General features: G+C 44.6%; 1 long non-coding RNA gene across 1 annotated transcript in view; it reads left to right on the top strand.

Annotated features, from left to right (window-relative positions):
* Positions 1 to 18,137, top strand: part of LOC126958252 (uncharacterized) — a 43,623-nt gene extending 25,486 nt beyond the window's left edge. The window contains exon 3 of the long non-coding RNA XR_007727155.1: positions 17,262 to 18,137. This is a non-coding gene — a long non-coding RNA (uncharacterized LOC126958252). The remainder of the gene's footprint in view (positions 1 to 17,261) is intronic.
* The last annotated feature ends 972 nt before the right edge of the window (positions 18,138 to 19,109 follow it).

Here is a 19,109-nt window from a genome sequence, read left to right as displayed (position 1 = left end):
ACCTCGCCCGGCTAGTTCTTTGTATTTTTTAGTAGAGATGGGGTTTCACCGTGTTAGCCAGGATGGTCTCGATCTCCTGACCTCGTGATCCGCCCGTCTCGGCCTCCCAAAGTGCTGGGATTACAGGCTTGAGCCACCATGCCCGGCCTGAGGTTCATGTTTTTATTAAAAGAAAAGAATAAAAAAGATACCAGGTCAAATGGGTTTGGGATCTGATGGGAAGGTTGGGAAGGTCAGAAGGCCTGGGGTACCCAATGGAGAGGAAGCAAATGTGAAATTTGTGGTTTCTTAGGCCAGTAACCTATCTTCTCTAGACCGCAGTTGCCTCGCTAGACACAGCTTTGGTGTTAGGTCTAAGTTTATCCACCATTTCCTCACAGGCCACTGGGGCCCCTCATGAGGCTCCTGGGGGCTCTTTCCAGCACATCCGAGCAGGCTCTGGAGTCAGGAGGACCCTGCCAGGTTGTAGCTTGTGTGTCTTTGGGGAAGTTGTGCAACACGCTGAAACTCAGTTTTTCTTACCATTAAAAAGGGTATCATGGGCCGGGTGTGGTGGCTCACGCCTGTAATTCCAGCACTTTGGGAGGCCAAGAGGGGTGGATCACAAGGTCAGGAGTTTAAAACCAACCTGATCAACATGGTGAAACTCTGTCTGTACTAAAAATACAAAAAAAATTAGCCAGGTGTGGTGGCGTGGACCTGTAACCCCAGCTACTCAGGAGGCTAAGGCAGGAGAATTGCTTGAACATGGGGGGATGGAGGTTGCATTGAGCTGAGATCATGCCATTGCACTCCAGCCTGGGTGACAAGAGTGAAACTCTGTCTCAAAACAAAACAAAACAAACAAACAAACAAAAAACCAGTTTATTAAGAAAGCAAAGGAATAAAGAATGGCTACTCCCTAGGCTTGGGCTGCTGGTTGACCCTTTTTTTTTTTTTTTTTTTTTGAGATGGAGTCTCGCTCTGTTGCCCAGGCTGGAGTGCAGTGGTGCAATCTTGGCTCACTGCAAACTCTGCCTCCCGGGTTCACACCATTCTCCCGCCTCAGCCTCCCAAGTAGCTGGGACTACAGGCACCTGCCACCACGCCCGGCTAATTTTTTTGTATTTTTAGTAGAGATGGGGTTTCACCGTGTTAGCCAGGATGGTCTCGATCTCCTGACCTCGTGATCCACCCGCCTCGGCCTCCCAAAGTGCTGGGATTACAGGCGTGAGCCACCGCGCCCGGCCTGGTTGACCATTTTTATGGTTATTTCTTGATTATATGCTAAACTAGGGGTGGATTATTCATTTATTCATGAGTTTTCTGGGAAAGGGGTGGGGAATTCCCAAAACTGAGGATTCCTCCCCATTTTAGACCATACAGGGTAACTTCCTACATGGCCATGGCATTTGTAACTGCCATGGGGCTGGTGGGGGTGTCTTTTAGCAGCTAATGCATTACAATTAGTGTATGAGCAGTGAGGATGACCAGAGGTCACTCTCATTGCTATCTTGGTTTTGGTTGGTTTTGGCTGGCTTCTGTTTTTTTTTTGAGACGAAGTTTCACTCTTGTCACCCAGGCTGGAGTGTAATGGCGCGATCTTCCCACTGCAACCTCTGCCTTCTGAGTTCAAGCGATTCTCCTGCCTCAGCCTCCCGAGTACCTGGGATTACAGGTGTGCACCACCATGCCCAGCTAATTTTTGTATTTTTAGTAGAGATGGGGTTTCACCATGTTGGCCAGGCTGATCTCAAACTCCTGACCTCAGGTGATCCACCCGCCTTGGCCTCCCAAAGTACTGGGATTAGAGGTGTGAGCCACTGCATCCGGACTGGCTGGCTTCTTTAGTGCATCCCATTTTATCAGCAAGGTCTTTGTGACCTGTATCTTGTGCTGAACTTCTATGTCCTTCTGTGACTAAGAATGCCTTAACCTCCTGGGAATGCACCCCAGTAGGTCTCAGCCTTATTTTACTCAGCCCCTATTCAAGATGGAGTTGCTCTGTTTTGAATACCTCTGATAATACCTCACAGGTTGTTAAGATAATTATGTGGGAAAGTACCTGAGGATGTGTACCACCAGGACTGGTCTAGCAGTTCTTGGACCTGGCCTCCCTTCATTCCTTTCCTCTAGCTCCAGGGAGTTGGGGGTTATGGAGTTACTATATGGCTCTCTGGCAAAGTTTTTGGGCTCAGAACCTCAATCCCCAGCCACTGTGGCTTCTCAGAGCCTTTGGCTTGGTTCTTCCAGTCCCCAATACTCTCCCTGGGGCTCTGGAGCAGGAGGTTGAGTGCCAGGCCAGAGACCCCTCTGAGTTCTCATGGCTAGCATCTCCAGGCTGGGGAAGAGGGAGAGGGTGCTTGTTCCCTGATCTTTGCAGAGTGGAAACTGGCTCAAGTCCCACACCCTGACTCAGCCACCCAATGTCTCCTGCTTCAAGGTTTCATTCTTTCTGGATGCCATTACCTATCAGGAAAGGGGACAGGGATTGGCTATAGGTACTTCAAGCTTAAGCCTTGCATTGATTCACATAGGGCCCTAGCTTGTCAGAACAAAAGGGCCCTGCTTAGAGGTGAATGTAGAGGCGTTAAAGATGACACATTGACTCCCTGCACAATTCTGCCAACCCTAGCCCTTTTTGTCTTCACTTGTCTATACACAGAAGCTAGGTTGTCAGTCCTGACCCAACTGAAACCAGTGATTCTTGACAGTAGAGAAGATCTTTTCTCTGGCAGGGCATATCTTCCATAGAGCTTCATAAATAGGAAAATCCACCAAGAGTACAATTGTAAGAGGTGGAGAAAAGTCCACAGTTAGAGAATAAACTTGAAGGGACTAAAAAGAGAGATTTGTGCCAATAGCAGACACAGCTCTCTAGATACAATTAACAAAGGATTTGAGCTCCAAGCACTTACCAGAGACTCTCCCATGGCACTGCTCATTAAGTTTTATACATGGTGGTTGCTGACTGAATGACAGCACAAAAGACACAGACAGAAGGGAAGGAAAAACACTGGGAAGAAGCGCTTGTGGAGGGAGACAGGCCTGTGTACCCTGGGCTGCAGGACAGGTGGGAAACATTGCAAACAGAAGGCATGGCAGGAAGCCCGTTTATGCCAAACATGCACGAAGTCAGTGTCCCAGTCTTTGCGTGTCCGATGGCTATACCAACACATCCCAGGATTGTCTGGCTTTTGATTTTCCCCGTGGCATGACACTCCTAATTCATGTTTAGGTTGTGGCCGACTCCGACTCACAGCTTTTCTTCTATTATTCTTGTACTCAGCCACTTGAGCACCAACCTACACTTGTGGGATTTGACTTTCTAGCTCTATTTTTAGAAGAGCAACATAATTCTAAGAACAGAGGGGTCATCTGGCAGTTTCTTCTCCCCACAGTTGTCATGGTCAGTCTTTTACGTGAAAATCAGATGTGTCACTTCTGTGTTCAAACCCCCTGCTCAGAGTAACATCAGAGTCCTCATTGTGACTCAAAGCCTAACCCTCTCTGGGTTAGTTCCTATCCCTCTCTTTCAGCCTATTCACTCCAGGTACACTGAGCCTCCTTGCTGTTCCTTGAACTATGCCAAACACCCTCCTACCTCCTGCTTCTGCTTGGTTTTTCCCACTGCCTGGACCATTCTTCACTCTTTCACTTATTTAAGCCTCTGCTCACTTGTCAACTCTTCAGAGAGGCCATCCTGATATGGGAAACAGAAAAAAATCACTCGCATCCTGCACTCCCTGTCCCCCTCACCTTGTTGTATTTTTCTTCAGAGCACTTCTCAGCACCTGCCATTTTTATGTCTACTTGTTTATTACCTGTCTTTCCCACAAGAATGTAGGATCCTTGAAGGCATAGACTTTTTTTTTTTAAAACTCACTGCTGTATCAATAGCACCTAGAGTAGTGCCTGGCACACAAAAGGTGGTGAATAAATATTTGCTGGATTAATTAATGTCATGAAGACATTTAAAACACCCACAATCCTCTGTGCTCACAAGACAGCTCTTGGAGGGGTATCCCTGGCTGTCATGCTCTGGTCAGCCCTTTGCAAGGGCTGAGGTGGCCAGAGGTAATTCACCTGTGCTTGCTTACCCATGAGGGCAGAGGCCATCACAAGAATATCTGCAGGAACAGGGACCCTCAGCCAGTGCCCAGGTGTGTTCTGTAATCAGAGGCAGGGCCAGGAGAGTGCAGTGTAGGGAGGGCTATCAGGAGGGAAGGCCGCTACCCCCAGGTTCCATGTGTTTGCCAACAGGGAGGATTGACAGTCCTGACATGGGCTGAGCCGTCTCCATGCCTTTCTCCTGCATCATAAGAGACTGCCTCAGACCCTGCCTCTCACATAGTCTCACAAGAGGAGGCTGTGTCTGCCTCCAGCTTGCTCCCAGGCCCCTGCCATCCCCTGAGGATGATTTCTGGAAGTTCCTCAGCTCATCACCCTCTTCGCAGGCATCCTCTTCACCTCTCAGCAGCGGCAACTGCTGCTCCCCATGCCCTTCTTCCTGAACTTCTTTTCCCTTCAGTGTGGGGACACTCCTAATTTGCCTCTTCTGTCGCTGGCTTCTCCCTTTTGGCTTCCTTTTCTTCCCATCCCTAAAATGGAAGGATTTCTGTGTCAGTCAGAGTCCAAGCAGGAAAACAATTCCATGCAAGGCATTTCTCACAGAAGGGATGTGGATTGACTACTCCAGTGTTGGAGGGTTGGAAGGGCAAATGGAGATGCTGCAGTGACCAGATATGGTAACTATAGCAGTTCCTCCTCAGGGCTGGAGGGATAGAAGAGAAGAAGTGGTGCCACCAGAGCCTCTAGGCTCAGCTTTGCCTGGCCCATGCTCAGACCACAGAATGAGAATGCACAGTGATGGGGTTGAGCCTCTGGGGTGCCAGTATTTCCAGGAAGTGTAGTTCACCTGCTGCCAGGAGTGTGAACAATTAGGAGCTAGCACGGGCAACCTATTACCCATAGGCCAAATCCAGTTGCCACCTGTTTCTCCATGGCCCATGAGCTAAGAATGTTCTTCACATTTTGGCCAGGCACGGTGGTTCACGCCTATAATCCCAGCACTTTGGGAGGCCAAGGCAGATGGATGGTCTGAGGTCAGGAATTCGAGACCAGTCTGGCCAACGTGGCAAAACCCTGTTTCTACTAAAAATACAAAATTAGCCAGGCGTGGTGGTGCACACTTGTAGTCCCAGCTACTTGGGAAGCTGAGGCAGGAGAGTCGCTTGAATCCGGGAGGCGGAGGTTGCAGTGAGACGAGATTGCGCCAGTACACTCCAGACTGGGTGACAGAGCAAGAGTTCATCTCAAAAAACAAGCGAACAAACAAACAAAAAGAATATTCTTCACATCTTAAAAATGGCTGAAAATAAAACCGAAAAAGAAGACATATCTCATGGCACATGAAAATTGTAAAACACTCAAATTACAGTGTCCATGAATAAAGTTTTATTGCAATGCAGTCATCCTTATTCATTTATATATTGTTTATGGCTGCTCTTGCCTTACAATGGCAGAGTTGAGGAGTTATAACAGAGACCATATGGCCTGCAAAGCTTAAACTACTTAATATCCAGCTCTTTACAGAAAAAATTTGCCAAGCCCTAGGCTAGAGCCCTCCCGGAGAGACGTTGACAGGAGCTGGAAACAGGAGGAAGACCCTTCTCTCACCCTATGTCCTTCCAGCCACGTCTCAGTGCTTCTTAGTAGCAGAATTGAATCGGAAGCCAGCTGGCAAGAGAGAGTCTGGCAAAGGCTGTTGGCTGAGGGCCCTCACACCACAGAGGAGGGTGGCGTGGGCCCAAGAGACAACAGACAAACAGCACAACTTGCAAGTATCTTATACTGGCCTTTTCCTCTTCTGTCTCTGCCCTCCCTCCCTTAGTACTCCTATGCACAGCCATGGCTTCTATCACATCTCTGTAGACAATGCACAGATCCATGGCTCCGTGCTTGACTTCTTTTATCAGTCTTGCATTTCTAACTGCCTTCTTGACAACTCCATTTAGAAGGCTTCCCTTCATCTCAAAGTCACTATATCAATTGGTAGAATTCATATTTTCTATCAAGCTTGTTTCTTCTCCTCTGTTACCCATTTCTGTTGGCAATGCCACCATTGTCCCTGGCTTCATGTTTGGATCCTCTGTCTCTTTTCTCTCATGTCAAAGCACTTAGAAAGACCAGATCTTTCTCTGTAAGACTTCACAACTATTCTCTACTTTCCCTTCCCAGCACCATCACCTGGGGTTGTGCCACCATTACCTCTTGCCTAGATTATATATATGATCTTGTAATGGGTATTACCCCACACAAGTTTCATTCCAATTCATCTCACACATAGTTGCCAGATTAATCTTCTGAGTCATCAGATTCAAAATCCTTTTGACTTCCCTTCATCTATGCATTAGCTGGAAATTTAAAACTTTTATATAGTTCTGTATTAGTTCATTTTCACGCTGCTGATAAAACATACCCAAGACTAGGTAATTTATAAAGAAAAAGAGGTTTAATGGACTCACAGTTCCATATGGCTGGGGAGACCTCACAATCATGGCAGAAGACCAAGGAAGAGCAAAGGGACTTCTTACATGGTGGCAGGCAAGAGAGAGAGCCACGCGAAAGGAGAAGCCCCTTATAAAAACATCAGAACTTGTGAGACTTATTCACTACCGTGAGAACAGTATGGGAACACAGCCAAACCATATCATTCTACTCCTGTGCTTCTGCAAGGTACAACCTCTCTCCCGACTTCTTTTATGGGCTGGTGTTGAGTGTCTGTGACTTTTCCAGGTGCATGGTGCAAAGCTGTTGGTGGATCTACCATTCTAGGATCTGGAGGATGGTGGTCATTTTCTCATAGCTCCACTAGGCAGTGCCCCAGTGGGGACTCTGTGTGGGGGCTTCAACCCCACATTTCCAGGCCCCCACTGCTGTGTATGGAAATGTCTTGATGTCCAGGCAGAAGTTTGCTGCAGGGGCAGGGCCCTCATGGAGAGCCTCTGCTAAGGTAGTGCAGAAGGGAAATGTGGGGAGGTACAATTCAAGATGAGCTTTGGGTGGGGACACAGCCAAACCATATCAAGTCCCAGTGACTACAGTTTGGTTTTCCAAATTTGTTTCCTATTTCTTTCTTTCCTATTCTCTTCCTTTCCAATACTTTCATATATCCTCTTGTTCCTTCAGGTTCTGTGCACTTTATTTTTACTCTCTCCTCTGCCAGAAATGTTTTTGGTACTTGTTAGGATTAGGTTCAGTTATGAGTGACAGAAAACCGAGTGTAAGGGGCTCATTGAGGTTGCACCAGAGCCCTTTGACCCGTTTAATCATCTCCCACAGCTTCTGAACATCGAGAGAAGCAGGGGCAGCCTTTAGCTGAACTAGATAAAAGCCTAGTTCCATTGTCTGAAATCTGGGCAAACTCTGAGGTGTAATTTACACTCCAGAGCTGACCTTTGGGACCAGGCTAAGTCTGGGGCTTTGCTGAAACATTCCCTTGCTTGTCCTCTTCCCTTCCCTGTCTTACTTTCCACACTCCCTTACTGGTTTCTCCTGGGAGCATTTTTTTAATTTTTATTTTTGAGATAAGGTCTCACTTTGTCACTAAGGCTGGAGTGCAGTGGCATAATCATAGCTCACTGTAACCTCAAACTTCTACACTCAAAGGATCTTCCTGCCTCAGCCTCCTGAGTAGCTGGGACTACAGGCACATGTGACTTGACCAGCTAATTTTTAATTTTTTTTGTGGAGACACAGGTCTCACTATGTTGCTCAGGCTGGTCTGAAACTTCTGGCCTCAAACACTCCTCCTGTCTTGGTCTCCCAAAGTTCTGGGATTATAGGTGGGAGCCATTGCTCCCTGCTTGGAGCATCTGTTTAATAAACTACTTGCACATGAAGCCTTGTCTCAGGATCTGCTCTGGTAACCCAACCTAGGACACTTGTAACAGTGGCTTAAACAAGATTGTAGCAGGCCTCATATCGTGCCTTCATGATCAGACTGCCTCAACATTGTAGTCCACACCCTCAACATGTGCCTTCTGAGGCCAAAGATAGCTGCTTTGGTTCCAGTCATCAGAGTCACATTCTAGACAGCAGGAGGGAGACAAAGGACATGGGCATGCTCCTTCCACTTTAGAACACCTCATGGAAGTTTCATCCCTGACTTCTCTATAACCTTTTATGCAGAATGTGGTCAGGTAGCCATGCCTGGCTGCAAAGGAGGCTGGGAAATGTAGCCTTTATTCTTAGTGGTCAACTGCGTAGCTAAAATTTTGGAATATGATTACTGTGGAAGAAGAGGAAACAGACATTAGGAGACAACTTGTAGTTTCAGTTACATGCTCCTTCTCATCTCTGCCTGTCCAGAGTCTTTCAAACCCAGTGCAAATGCCACTTTCACCTCAAATCCTTCCTTGAGCTACTAGTTAAAATTATCACTCCCTCATGGCACTTTGTGTGCCCTTTACTTGTGGCACCACAGTTTTTCTATCTGGCTTGTAGTTATTTAAATATGCCTTCCCCACAGGACTGTAGACATCTTTAGAGTAGACAGCAAGCCTCAGTGAATTTCTGAGTTGAAAATTGAAATAGTACAATCCCATACTCTGGAGAATGTGGTTTTGGAGCCCGACCAATCTGGTTCAAAGTCAGGCTTTATCTTTAAACCAGTTATGCAACATTCATTTGCTTATTCTACAAATATTTATTGGTGCTTCCTCTCTGTCAGGCACTATTCCAGGTGCTAGAAACTTGGTGGAGAATAGTACAAATAAGCACCCCACTCCCATGAAGGAACCATAAAGGATGAGGGCTAAGAGTACAGACTCGGCCAGGCACGGGGACTCATGCCTGTAATCCCAGCACTTTGGGAGGCCAAGGTGGGCAGATCACCTGAGGTCAGGAATTCGAGACCAGCCTGGCCAACATGGTGAAAACCTGTCTCTACTAAAAGTACAAACATTAGCTGGGCATGGTGGCACACGCCTATAATCCCAGCTACTCAGTAGGCCAAGGCAGGAGAATCGCTTGAACCCGGCAGGCAGAGGTTGCAGTGAGCCAAGACCACGCCACTGCACTCCAGCCTGGGTGATAGGAGTGAGACTCCTTCTCAAAAACAAAAACAACAACATCAACAACAACAAAAAAACAGACTCCACAGCCAGACTGCCTGGGCTTGCATCCCAGCTTCACGACTTACAAGCTGTGTGGCCATAGATAAGTTACCTTGCCTCTCTGTTGCTCAATTTTATCCTCAGAAACACAGAGATGTTCAGAGTGTAACTTTTCAGGATAGTGGTGGACACTAAGTGAGTTTACACATATAAAGTAGTTGGAACAGTGCCTGGCACAAAATAAGGACTACATTAGTGTTAGTTATTAGTATAAGCTTGCACAGCTTACATTCTAGTAGGTGAGGAAGTAACCCAAACAGACAAACAAACAAAAAATATTAGGCAGGTGATAAATGCCATGAAGAAAATAAAAGAGAAAGGTGGGAGAGAGCACTACTGAGGGTCTGTCTCGTACCAGGTGACCTGGGAATGTCTCTATGAGGGTTGACATTTAGCAGCAATGAAGTGTTTGTGGGAAGAGCTTTCAAGGGCCAGCAGATACAGGGGCTGTGAAGGCAGGCCGGAGCTGGCCGGCTGGAGGCTGGAGCACGCAGTGGAGGGGAAGGTGCAGGAGATAGTCTGGGAGGAGCTTGGGGCCAGACACCATTGGGGCTTTGTGAGTCCGGGAAATAATTTGGATTTGATTCTTAGTACAATGGCAAACCATTGCAAAGTTTTAAGCAGCAGAGACTGATGTTTAAAATGCTAATGCTGTCTGCAGGTGGAAGGAGAATAGCTTGTGAGAGTGTACGAGGGGAATGAAGGGGTCAGATGAGAGAGCACTGCGGAGATGGAGAGAGGCAGAGAACTTGATGCATATTTTGGAGGCAAAATCAACAAGATTGGCTGATGGATTAGAAGCAGAAGGTAAGGTGAAGAGAAAACTCAAGGGCAACTCTCAAATTTTTGGCTAGAACACCTTTCAGAGATGGGGAGATGTGGAGAGACAGGTGGGTGGGAATCAAGAACTCTACTTTGGTTACATTCCGTTGGGCAAATCACTTCAGCTCTCTGGGCTTCAGTTTCCTTATCTAGAGTATGAAAATAATAGCCGGGCGCGGTGGCTCAAGCCTGTAATCCCAGCACTTTGGGAGGCCGAGACGGGCGGATCACGAGGTCAGGAGATCGAGACCATCCTGGCGAACACGGTGAAACCCCGTCTCTACTAAAAAATACAAAAAACTAGCCGGGCGAGGCGGCGGGGGCCTGTAGTCCCAGCTACTCGGGAGGCTGAGGCAGGAGAATGGCGTAAACCCGGGGGGGGGAGCTTGCAGTGAGCTGAGATCCGGCCACTGCACTCTAGCCCGGGCGACAGAGCCAGACTCCGTCTCAAAAAAAAAAAAAAAAAAAAAAAAAAAAGAAAATAATAATAATGTCCCCATACACAGAAGAGCACTGTGGTTAAGGGAAGAGATGCCTGGGCTTAAATCTCAACTCTGTGTTTGCTAGCTATGTGACCATGTGCCAGTTACTTTCTCTCTCTGTGTCTCAGTTTCCTCATCTGTAAAATCAGAACAATCCTAGTACCTATCTCAAATGGTTGTATGAAGAATAAAATATTTAATATTTACAAAGTGGCTAAAATAATTTCTGGCACATGGTAAAGCTATACTAGAATCATAGATATATAAAACCAAATAGGGTAGGCCAGGTGTGGTGGCTCATGCCTGTAATCCCAGCACCTTCAGGGACTGAGGTGGGAAACTGCATGAGGCCAGGAATTCGAGATTAGCTTGGGTAACATAGCAAGACCCTGTCTCTACAAAAACTTAATAAATTAGCCAGTTGTGGTGGTGCACGCCCATAGTCCTAGCTACTTGGGAGGCTGAGGCAGGAGAATTGCTTGAACCCAGGAGTTCGAGGTTGTACTGAGCTATGATCATGCCATTGCACTCTAGCCTGGGTGACAGAGAGAGACCTCATCTCAAAATGCAAACAAAAACAAATAGGGTAGAATTGAACCTTATATTAGATAAGTGACTCACCTCCACAAGATAATCATTAACCATTGTTAAACAAAGAAAGAAAGAAAGACTTGTCCCCTCTGGAATATACTAGAGAGATCTGCCCAATTCCACATGATCTCTTCCAGAAATGGAAGAGGAGGGAATATTTCCCAATTTGTTTTATAAAGCTAGTTTTATGCTGATATTAAAATCAAATGAAGATAGTACAAAAAAAGAAGAAAAAGGAAAACTACAGTCCAATGTCCCTCATAAATGTAAATGCAAAAACCCTTAACAAAATATTAGCAAATAGAATTCAGCAATTTTTAAAAAGCAGTATATACCATGACCAACCATGCAAATCTCATTCAATATTCAAAAACCAGTCCATGCAATTTACCATACTAACAGGCATTTTTTCTTCTGAATGTTTTATAGTTTTATGTTTCACCTTTAAGTCTGTGTTCCGTTTTGAGTCAGTTTCTGTGTAGTGTGTGAGGTTTATGAGGAGGCTGACAATCAACACCCCTGGTACTGGAACCCAGGAGGGAGTGTAGGGAGAGGGAGGGCAGGAAGGAGTACAGGGGGTGGAAGAGAGTCCTGGGACGTTCGGTGTTTTATATTGTGAAATGAACACATTACCAATTCCTAGAAAAATAACTTATGACTTGGCAACAGTTTGTTGAATCAATAGCTAGGATTAACAGACGGAATATATCCTCAAGAAAGAAGGGGAGGCCGGGCGCGGTGGCTCAAGCCTGTAATCCCAGCACTTTAGGAGGCCGAGACGGGCGGATCACGAGGTCAGGAGATCGAGACCATCCTGGCTAACACCGTGAAACCCCGTCTCCACTAAAAATACAAAAAAAACTAGCCGGGCGAGGTGGCGGGCGCCTGTAGTCCCAGCTACTCCGGAGGCTGAGGCAGGAGAATGGCTTAAACCTGAGAGGCGGAGCTTGCAGTGAGCTGAGATCCGGCCACTGCACTCCAGCCCGGGCTACAGAGCAAGACTCCGTCTCAAAAAAAAAAAAAAAAAAAAAAAAAAAAAAAAGAAAGAAGGGGATGGGGGAAAATCCTCCTGAAGGTCCTTGGCATGCAGCCTTGGAGGGCATACCATCAGTTTTTCCGTGAATTAACCCCTAGTTTCCAGGAGTCTGTACTCACCTGGTGAGGGCTTGGGGGTGGATAGGAATTGATAGACCCTTGGTTAGGTGTAGTGTCCCAGAGGAAGAACCTGGAGCTCTTTGCCTGCTGACAGGGGATGGTGGGAAGTGGGTGGCTGTGTGGGAGTGCTCTCTGGGTCATTTTCCTCAGGGCAGGGTGATGGGGATCTGGGGGAAGCTCTGTCCGGGGGCCTGGCTATTTGTCCTGCTCTGCATGGGAATGCCCAGCCAGTCCTGGATGCCCCTAGGACAATCTCGAACCTACTGCTCTGCCCCAGTGGTTGCCAAGTGGGCAACTCAGACCTGGGAGGCTAAGGGTGGGAAGGCATTGTAGGGGAGAAGGTCATGTGGGTTCAGGAAGGCAGGCAGGTACAGGTTGGGAAATAGGTTAAAGCCTTAGTTAAAATGGGAGGCCCTCAAAATGAGTCCCTGGGAATTTGGGAGTGATGGTGCCAGATTCCCTTCTCTCATCTTTTGTAGGGCAACAGACTGCCTCATCTGGCCATCCCTTACCACCCGGGGGTGTGAGATCCATGGTCGGACATACAGGTGATACAAATAATTTGATGAGTGATTGTGTCATTGAAAAGTGGCAGTCCCCAGGATTTCTTTCACTGACTTTTTATCCAGTAGGCCTTCAGTGATGTCAATGTATAAGGTTTTATTATACCTATATTATCTCAGCCTTTGTGTGGGTGTCTCCAGCTAATGTAATACAATAACTTATCCTGGACTTCTCCCAGCTCTGGCATGGGGTGGCCAGAAGTATTTGGGGCTAGGCATGTAATACATGGGAAAGGGAAAGGGAAAGGGCCAGCTACGGTGGCTCATGACCGTAATCCCAGAACTTTGAGAGGCTGAGGTGGGTGGATCACATGAGGTCAGGAGTTCGAGACCAGCCTGGCCAACATGGTGAAACCCCATCTCCACTAAAAATAAAAAATTAGCTGGGTGTGGTGGCAGATGCCTGTAATCCCAGCTACTCAGGAGGCTGAGACAGGAGAATCGCTTAAACCTGGGAAGCGGAGGTCGCAGTGAGCCGAGATTGTGCCACTGCACTCCAGCCTGGGCAACAGAGCAAAACTCCGTCTCAGGAAAAAAAAAAAAAAAAAAAAAAAAAAAAAAAAGAGAGAGAGAGAGTTACCATCCTATCACTGCTTGCTATGTTCCAGGTATGCTGCTAGGTGCTTCACAGGTATAAACCACTGCAACTCACTGGAAGAATCAGGCAGTTGTCAAGTTCATGATGGCAGATACAAATTTTTTTTTTTTTTTTTTTTTTTTTTTTTTTTTTGAGACGGAGTCTTGCTCTGTCGCCCAGGCTGGAGTGCAGTGGCCGGATCTCGGCTCACTGCAAGCTCCGCCTCCTGGGTTCACGCCATTCTCCTGCCTCAGCCTCCCGAGTAGCTGGGACTACAGGCGCCCGCCACCTCGCCCGGCTAGTTTTTTGTATTTTTTAGTAGAGACGGGGTTTCACCGTGTTAGCCAGGATGGTCTTGATCTCCTGACCTCGTGATCCGCCCGTCTCGGCCTCCCAAAGTGCTGGGATTACAGGCTTGAGCCACCGCGCCCGGCCCTTGTTTTCATTTTTTTTTTTTTTTTTTTTTTTTTTTTTGAGACGGAGTCTCGCTCTGTCGCCCAGGCTGGAGTGCAGTGGCCGGATCTCAGCTCACTGCAAGCTCTGCCTCTCGGGTTTACGCCATTCTCCTGCCTCAGCCTCCCGAGTAGCTGGGACTACAGGCGCCCGCCACCTCGCCCGGCTAGTTTTTTGTATTTTTAGTAGAGACAGGGTTTCACCATGTTAGCCAGGATGGTCTCGATCTCCTGACCTTGTGATCCGCCCATCTCGGCCTCCCAAAGTGCTGGGATTACAGGCTTGAGCCACCGCGCCCGGCCTACACAAATTTTTTACAATTCTAATTTTTGCTGGAAAGTTCAAATTTTATCAATGGCAGCAAATATTGTCAGCTAATTTTCTTGAAGTGAGAGTCTCTTTGCATTTCTACGAAAGTGCCTGCAAAATACTCAGACCTGAATAATCATAGTTTGTCATTCTTTCCAGTAAAAATTGTGTTTCATAAAAGATGTAGACAGTTCAGCTATCTCACATGATTGCACAAGTACTGTTTCTTGAGATATCATTGTTCTTTAGTATGCAACAGAAACCTTTAATGTATACTCCCCATTTCTTCACAAAGATTGTTGAAAAGACATGTTCTCATGAATCAAGATTTAAGAAAATAACCTGAAGTGAAGCTAGCTTTTCCCCCTCATTGCAAGTGTGTGGCATTAAGGAACAGAATGACTACTGGGACAGTTTGGTGCCACTGCTTTGATTTGTGCTAAATGCCAGCAGTTTTACCCACCATTGCTTTTGTGTCATCAAAAAAAATATCAAAACTGTTCTTCTAGAAAAAAACATGAAATTAAAAAAAGCACTGAAAATTTTACCACCCTTTGTGTTTTTTCACGGCCAGTTTGAAAAGCTAACAAGTTTTGGATTTTAAAGAGCTCACCATATCTACATTTAAAATGCTTAATTCGTTTTTCTCTAAACTCTGAATGATTGGTCTCAAAATGATGCTGCAACTAACTATTTATAGTAAACAATTAAGTTTAGTAATAGTATTGCTAAAATACTCTTCAAAATATTCTGTTGAATAAGACATAATAAGTTGAACTATTACTATACACATAGGTGAGGAAAATATAGATTTCATTATATTTTTGGTTTTTATTTAGTTTTTCACAATTTCTTTGGCATATATCCCTCCCTTCAGGTAGTCAGAGAACCCTCTGATATGCCGATTTCATCTTAAAAAAAATTTATTATTTATTTATTTTATTTTTAAATTAAATTGATACAAAAAATAAATAGAGGTGGGGTCTTGCTGTGTTGCCCAGGCTGGTCTTGAACACATGGCCTCAAGCAATCCTCCCACCTTGGCCTCCCAAAGTGCTGGGATTACAGGTATAAGCAACTCCACCTGACCTAATTTCATTTTTTTTTCAGTATTTTTACACTGGGATGGTGCACCTGGGGGTTGAGAAAGCAAATCTAATCAATCCATCTTATGCCAATGATAAATCCTTTACTATAAGAATAAATATATTGTAAAGGAATGGTCTAATAACAATTTTGGTTAAAATTACACAATTCATTAGGGTTTAAAAACATTTTAAAATGTTATTACAAAACAAGACAAAGTGTATTACTTCTTGTGTTTTCAGATAGATGTAAGAAAAATTTCAGAATTTTAAAATAAAAATGTAGTAGACAATAGTATTGCAATTCTAACAGGTATAACTGAAGATAGCTAGGAAGAACACAGTGAGAACACGAGAAGAAACTGAGTTATCTCCAAACAAGCGTATATTTATACCCTAAATCTACTTCTTTAGAAAAATTTGGAAAACAATGTATACATACACATTTCATTAGCTGTCAGAGCAGTGGTGTTACCACTTGCCAAGTAGCCTCTGGAAAACTCCACTGTACGTTTGTGAGAGAGTGAGGGTATAAAAGGCAAATAATGTCCTACTTCTATTATGAAAATAATTTGACCTCTTGGAACCCTACAAAGGGTTCCCCAAGGGGTTCCCTAACTATGTTTTGATAACTGTTAAACAAGGGTAATATTTTTTCTGTGGAATGTTATGCAGTTTTACAAAGCAATGAGATAGATATATGTTGCCATGCAAAAAGTTGTACAACAATGCAAGTGTTTACAATATGATACACACGCACACACAGAACAAGCCTACATATTCTATACTTATATATATATATTCAAATGCATAGAAAAGCTCTAGAAGAACACACTATTAACTGTGTTTCCTTTTCAGAAGAGTACAGGGATCTGGTGGCTTACTGTTGGAGAACTTTTGCTTTATCTGTATTTTTTAAATGGTTACAAGGAGAATGTACTCATTATTACTGGTGTCATTTAAATCTATTTATAAAGGATATTTTGTCTTCACTTTTCTTCTGGATGATGTACAAAATTTATACAATTTAGATTTTTTTCAGATCAATTAATTGTTACTGTTCTCTGGAGAATCTTTACTAGGGCAAAGGAGTATAATTGCTAGATAAAATACAGAATACCTAGTTAAGTTGGAATTGCAAATAAAACACAAATCAGGGTTTTTTTTTTAAATGTATGTATGTCCTATGCAATATTTGAGACATACTTATACTAAAAGATTATTTGTTGTATACACGAAATTCAAATTTAACCTGGCATCCTGTATTTTGATTTGCAAGTCTGGCAACCTCATAAAGGAGGCATGGGGGGTGGCCTTTAGTGCCAAGATGTGGAGTAGAACCCAGATCCATTGGCAACTTACTGATGTTAACCGAAGTGTATGGCATGCCACCTTTGACAGTCAGAGCTCACTAGAGGATAAGGAAGCTCTGACAGGAGGATAAGGAAGAATAAGGAAGGAGGATAAAGAGGATAAGGAAGCTCTGATAGGCAGATAAGAAAGCTCTGACACGAGGATACTGGGGGCAAAGTCATGCAGGCAAGCCAACTTTTCTCCTGATAAATGCCTCTGTGGCTGGTCAAGTTAGTGAGCTATTATGATAATGGGAGTGAGGATTAAGTTGGAGGGAAGTTGTAAAATGTTACAACTGGCACTTGGGCTTTGTGTTTAAACACATACAACTCTTGCACAAAATGTAGCCCTTGGAGTTGCGCTTGCATAACTCTCCTGTAGCCACCATAAGGTTGGTAATATTTCCTGTGTTTCTGGACTCTAGTAAGGCCCCTATCTTTCTACATTACCCAGTGGCTATCAAAGGCTGTGGCTACTATGGGGGATTTCCTTGAGATGGTAAAAGGTTATTGCAAGAACTTTCTTTTCCACTTTATTTTCTTCCCCTCAGGGAGATGTACATATACCATTTCCCCCAAAAGTGTTTTTCCACATTTTTTTGTCTTCTGAAATTTCACCATAGTAAATACTTCCTCAAATGTATAAACCCTTAGTATTTTTCCTTAGGGTTTTTTCTTCTTTTCTCAGTTTTTTACCTCTTTTCTCTCTTCCAGATTTTGCCATAGAGAAATCTCTTGCTTTTTAATCTTTCCAATATGTGAACCAACCAACCAGTCTACCAACCAGCCAACCAACCAACTACTCCACCAGTCAACTGACTCCTCCCACAGACAAAGATTGGAGAATGCTTCAATCTGGTACAGAGACCAAAGCAAAGTAATACTGTATCATGTACAGATCTCAACTCTGTGAAGACAGTCCCTCATGCTGTAGGAAGTCAGCCTTGAATATCTAGGCTTAGGGGAGGCTGAGGAAGGTCACCACAGGAGAAGTAAGTGGTTGGGGGCAGATCAGGATGCAGGGCTCTCATTTCTCATGGAGAGATTTTGCTTTTTTAAAACGTCAGACCTACTGGTGTTTGCACTCAGTTTTCTTTCTTACAAAAATCAACTCTATTGAAGTGTACTGCCCAATCAAGATATAGAACATTTTCATCACCCTAGAAAACTTCCTTGTGCCCCAAATCCCATCACTGATGTGATTTCTATCACTATAGCTGAGTTTTGTCTATCCTAGAACTTTACATAAATTATCCTTTTCTTTTGACTTTGTTTATGTAGTTTTTTTCTCATGTGGAAGAAAAATAATTATTGCAGTTTTATGGTTTTTAAAAAATATTCAAATCGGATTCATCTGACATTTATTTTGGTGTAGTGTGTGAAAGGCACAGATCTAATCTCATTTGTTTTCTCCCAGAGAGCTACCTGGTTGTTTCAACGTCATTTATTGATAAATGTATCTTTTATCTCACTAGTTTAAATGCCACCTTTATCATATATTAAATTCCCAAGTGTGCTCGGGTATATTTCTGGACCCTCCTTTCTTTTCCTTTGATGTGTTTATTCATGTCTCAATACAATACTCTTTTAGTTATGGTTGGTTTATTTTTAAAATGTCTCATGGTTTAGAATTTTCTGCTCTATCTCTTCAATGGGTTACCTCTCACCAAGGTTCCCATATTAGTTATCTATTGCTGCGTAACAAATTATCCTAAAACTTAGCAGCTCGAAAATGTGTTATCTCACACTTTCAGAGAGTCAGGAATCTGAGAGCACTGTAGCTGGGTAGTTCTGGCTTAGGATCTCTCATGAGGTTGTGGCTATGCTGTCAGCACGGCTGCAGTTGTCTCAAGACTTGATTGGGGCTGAGAGATTCGCTTCCAGGCTCACTCACATGATTGAGCGAACAAGCCTTAGTTCCTCACTGGTCTCAGTTCCTCGCTGGCTGTTGGCTGGAGGACTCAGGTCTTTGCCACATGGGTTTGCAATAGGGATGCTCCCAATATGGCAGCCAGAGTGCTGAGAGAGAGAGAGAGAGAGAGAGAGAGAGAGAGCGAGCAAGCCTAAGACAGAACACTTGGTTTTTTACATCCTAACCTCGGAAGTGATGGACCATTACCTCTGGCAACTCTGGTGTGGTGTGAGGAGCTTACATGCATGTGAGTACCAGTGGGCAGGGATCATAGTGGCCATCTGGAGGCTGGCTCCCACAGTTCCAGTCCTGGCTCTCTTCTCTTTTCACTTTATTCATGCTCCTGGGAGCTCTCTTCCACTTAATGAGGCTGCTTCTACCTATGACCAATAATCCCCAAATAATTCTCCTTATCGCTAACTCAGTCTTGAACTCCGGAACTATTTATCCAATTGTAGGGATACCGCCTCTGAAATATCCCATAGTGATCTCCATGCCTTTTATTATGCTTTCCTTGGGTACCCTCTGAACCTTAGACCTTCTTCTATTTTGACATGTATCCCTGCGTTGCATTTATTTGATCCTCCATTAGACTATAAGCTGATATTTATTTATTTATTTATTTCTGTAAGCTTATTGAGGGCAGGGAC

This window comes from Macaca thibetana, chromosome 7 (genome assembly GCF_024542745.1).
Source record: "Macaca thibetana thibetana isolate TM-01 chromosome 7, ASM2454274v1, whole genome shotgun sequence".
Classification (NCBI taxonomy): Eukaryota; Metazoa; Chordata; class Mammalia; order Primates; family Cercopithecidae; genus Macaca; species Macaca thibetana.
The sequence above is the reverse complement of the archived record's forward strand: the minus strand, read 5'-3'. Positions and strand labels throughout refer to the sequence as shown.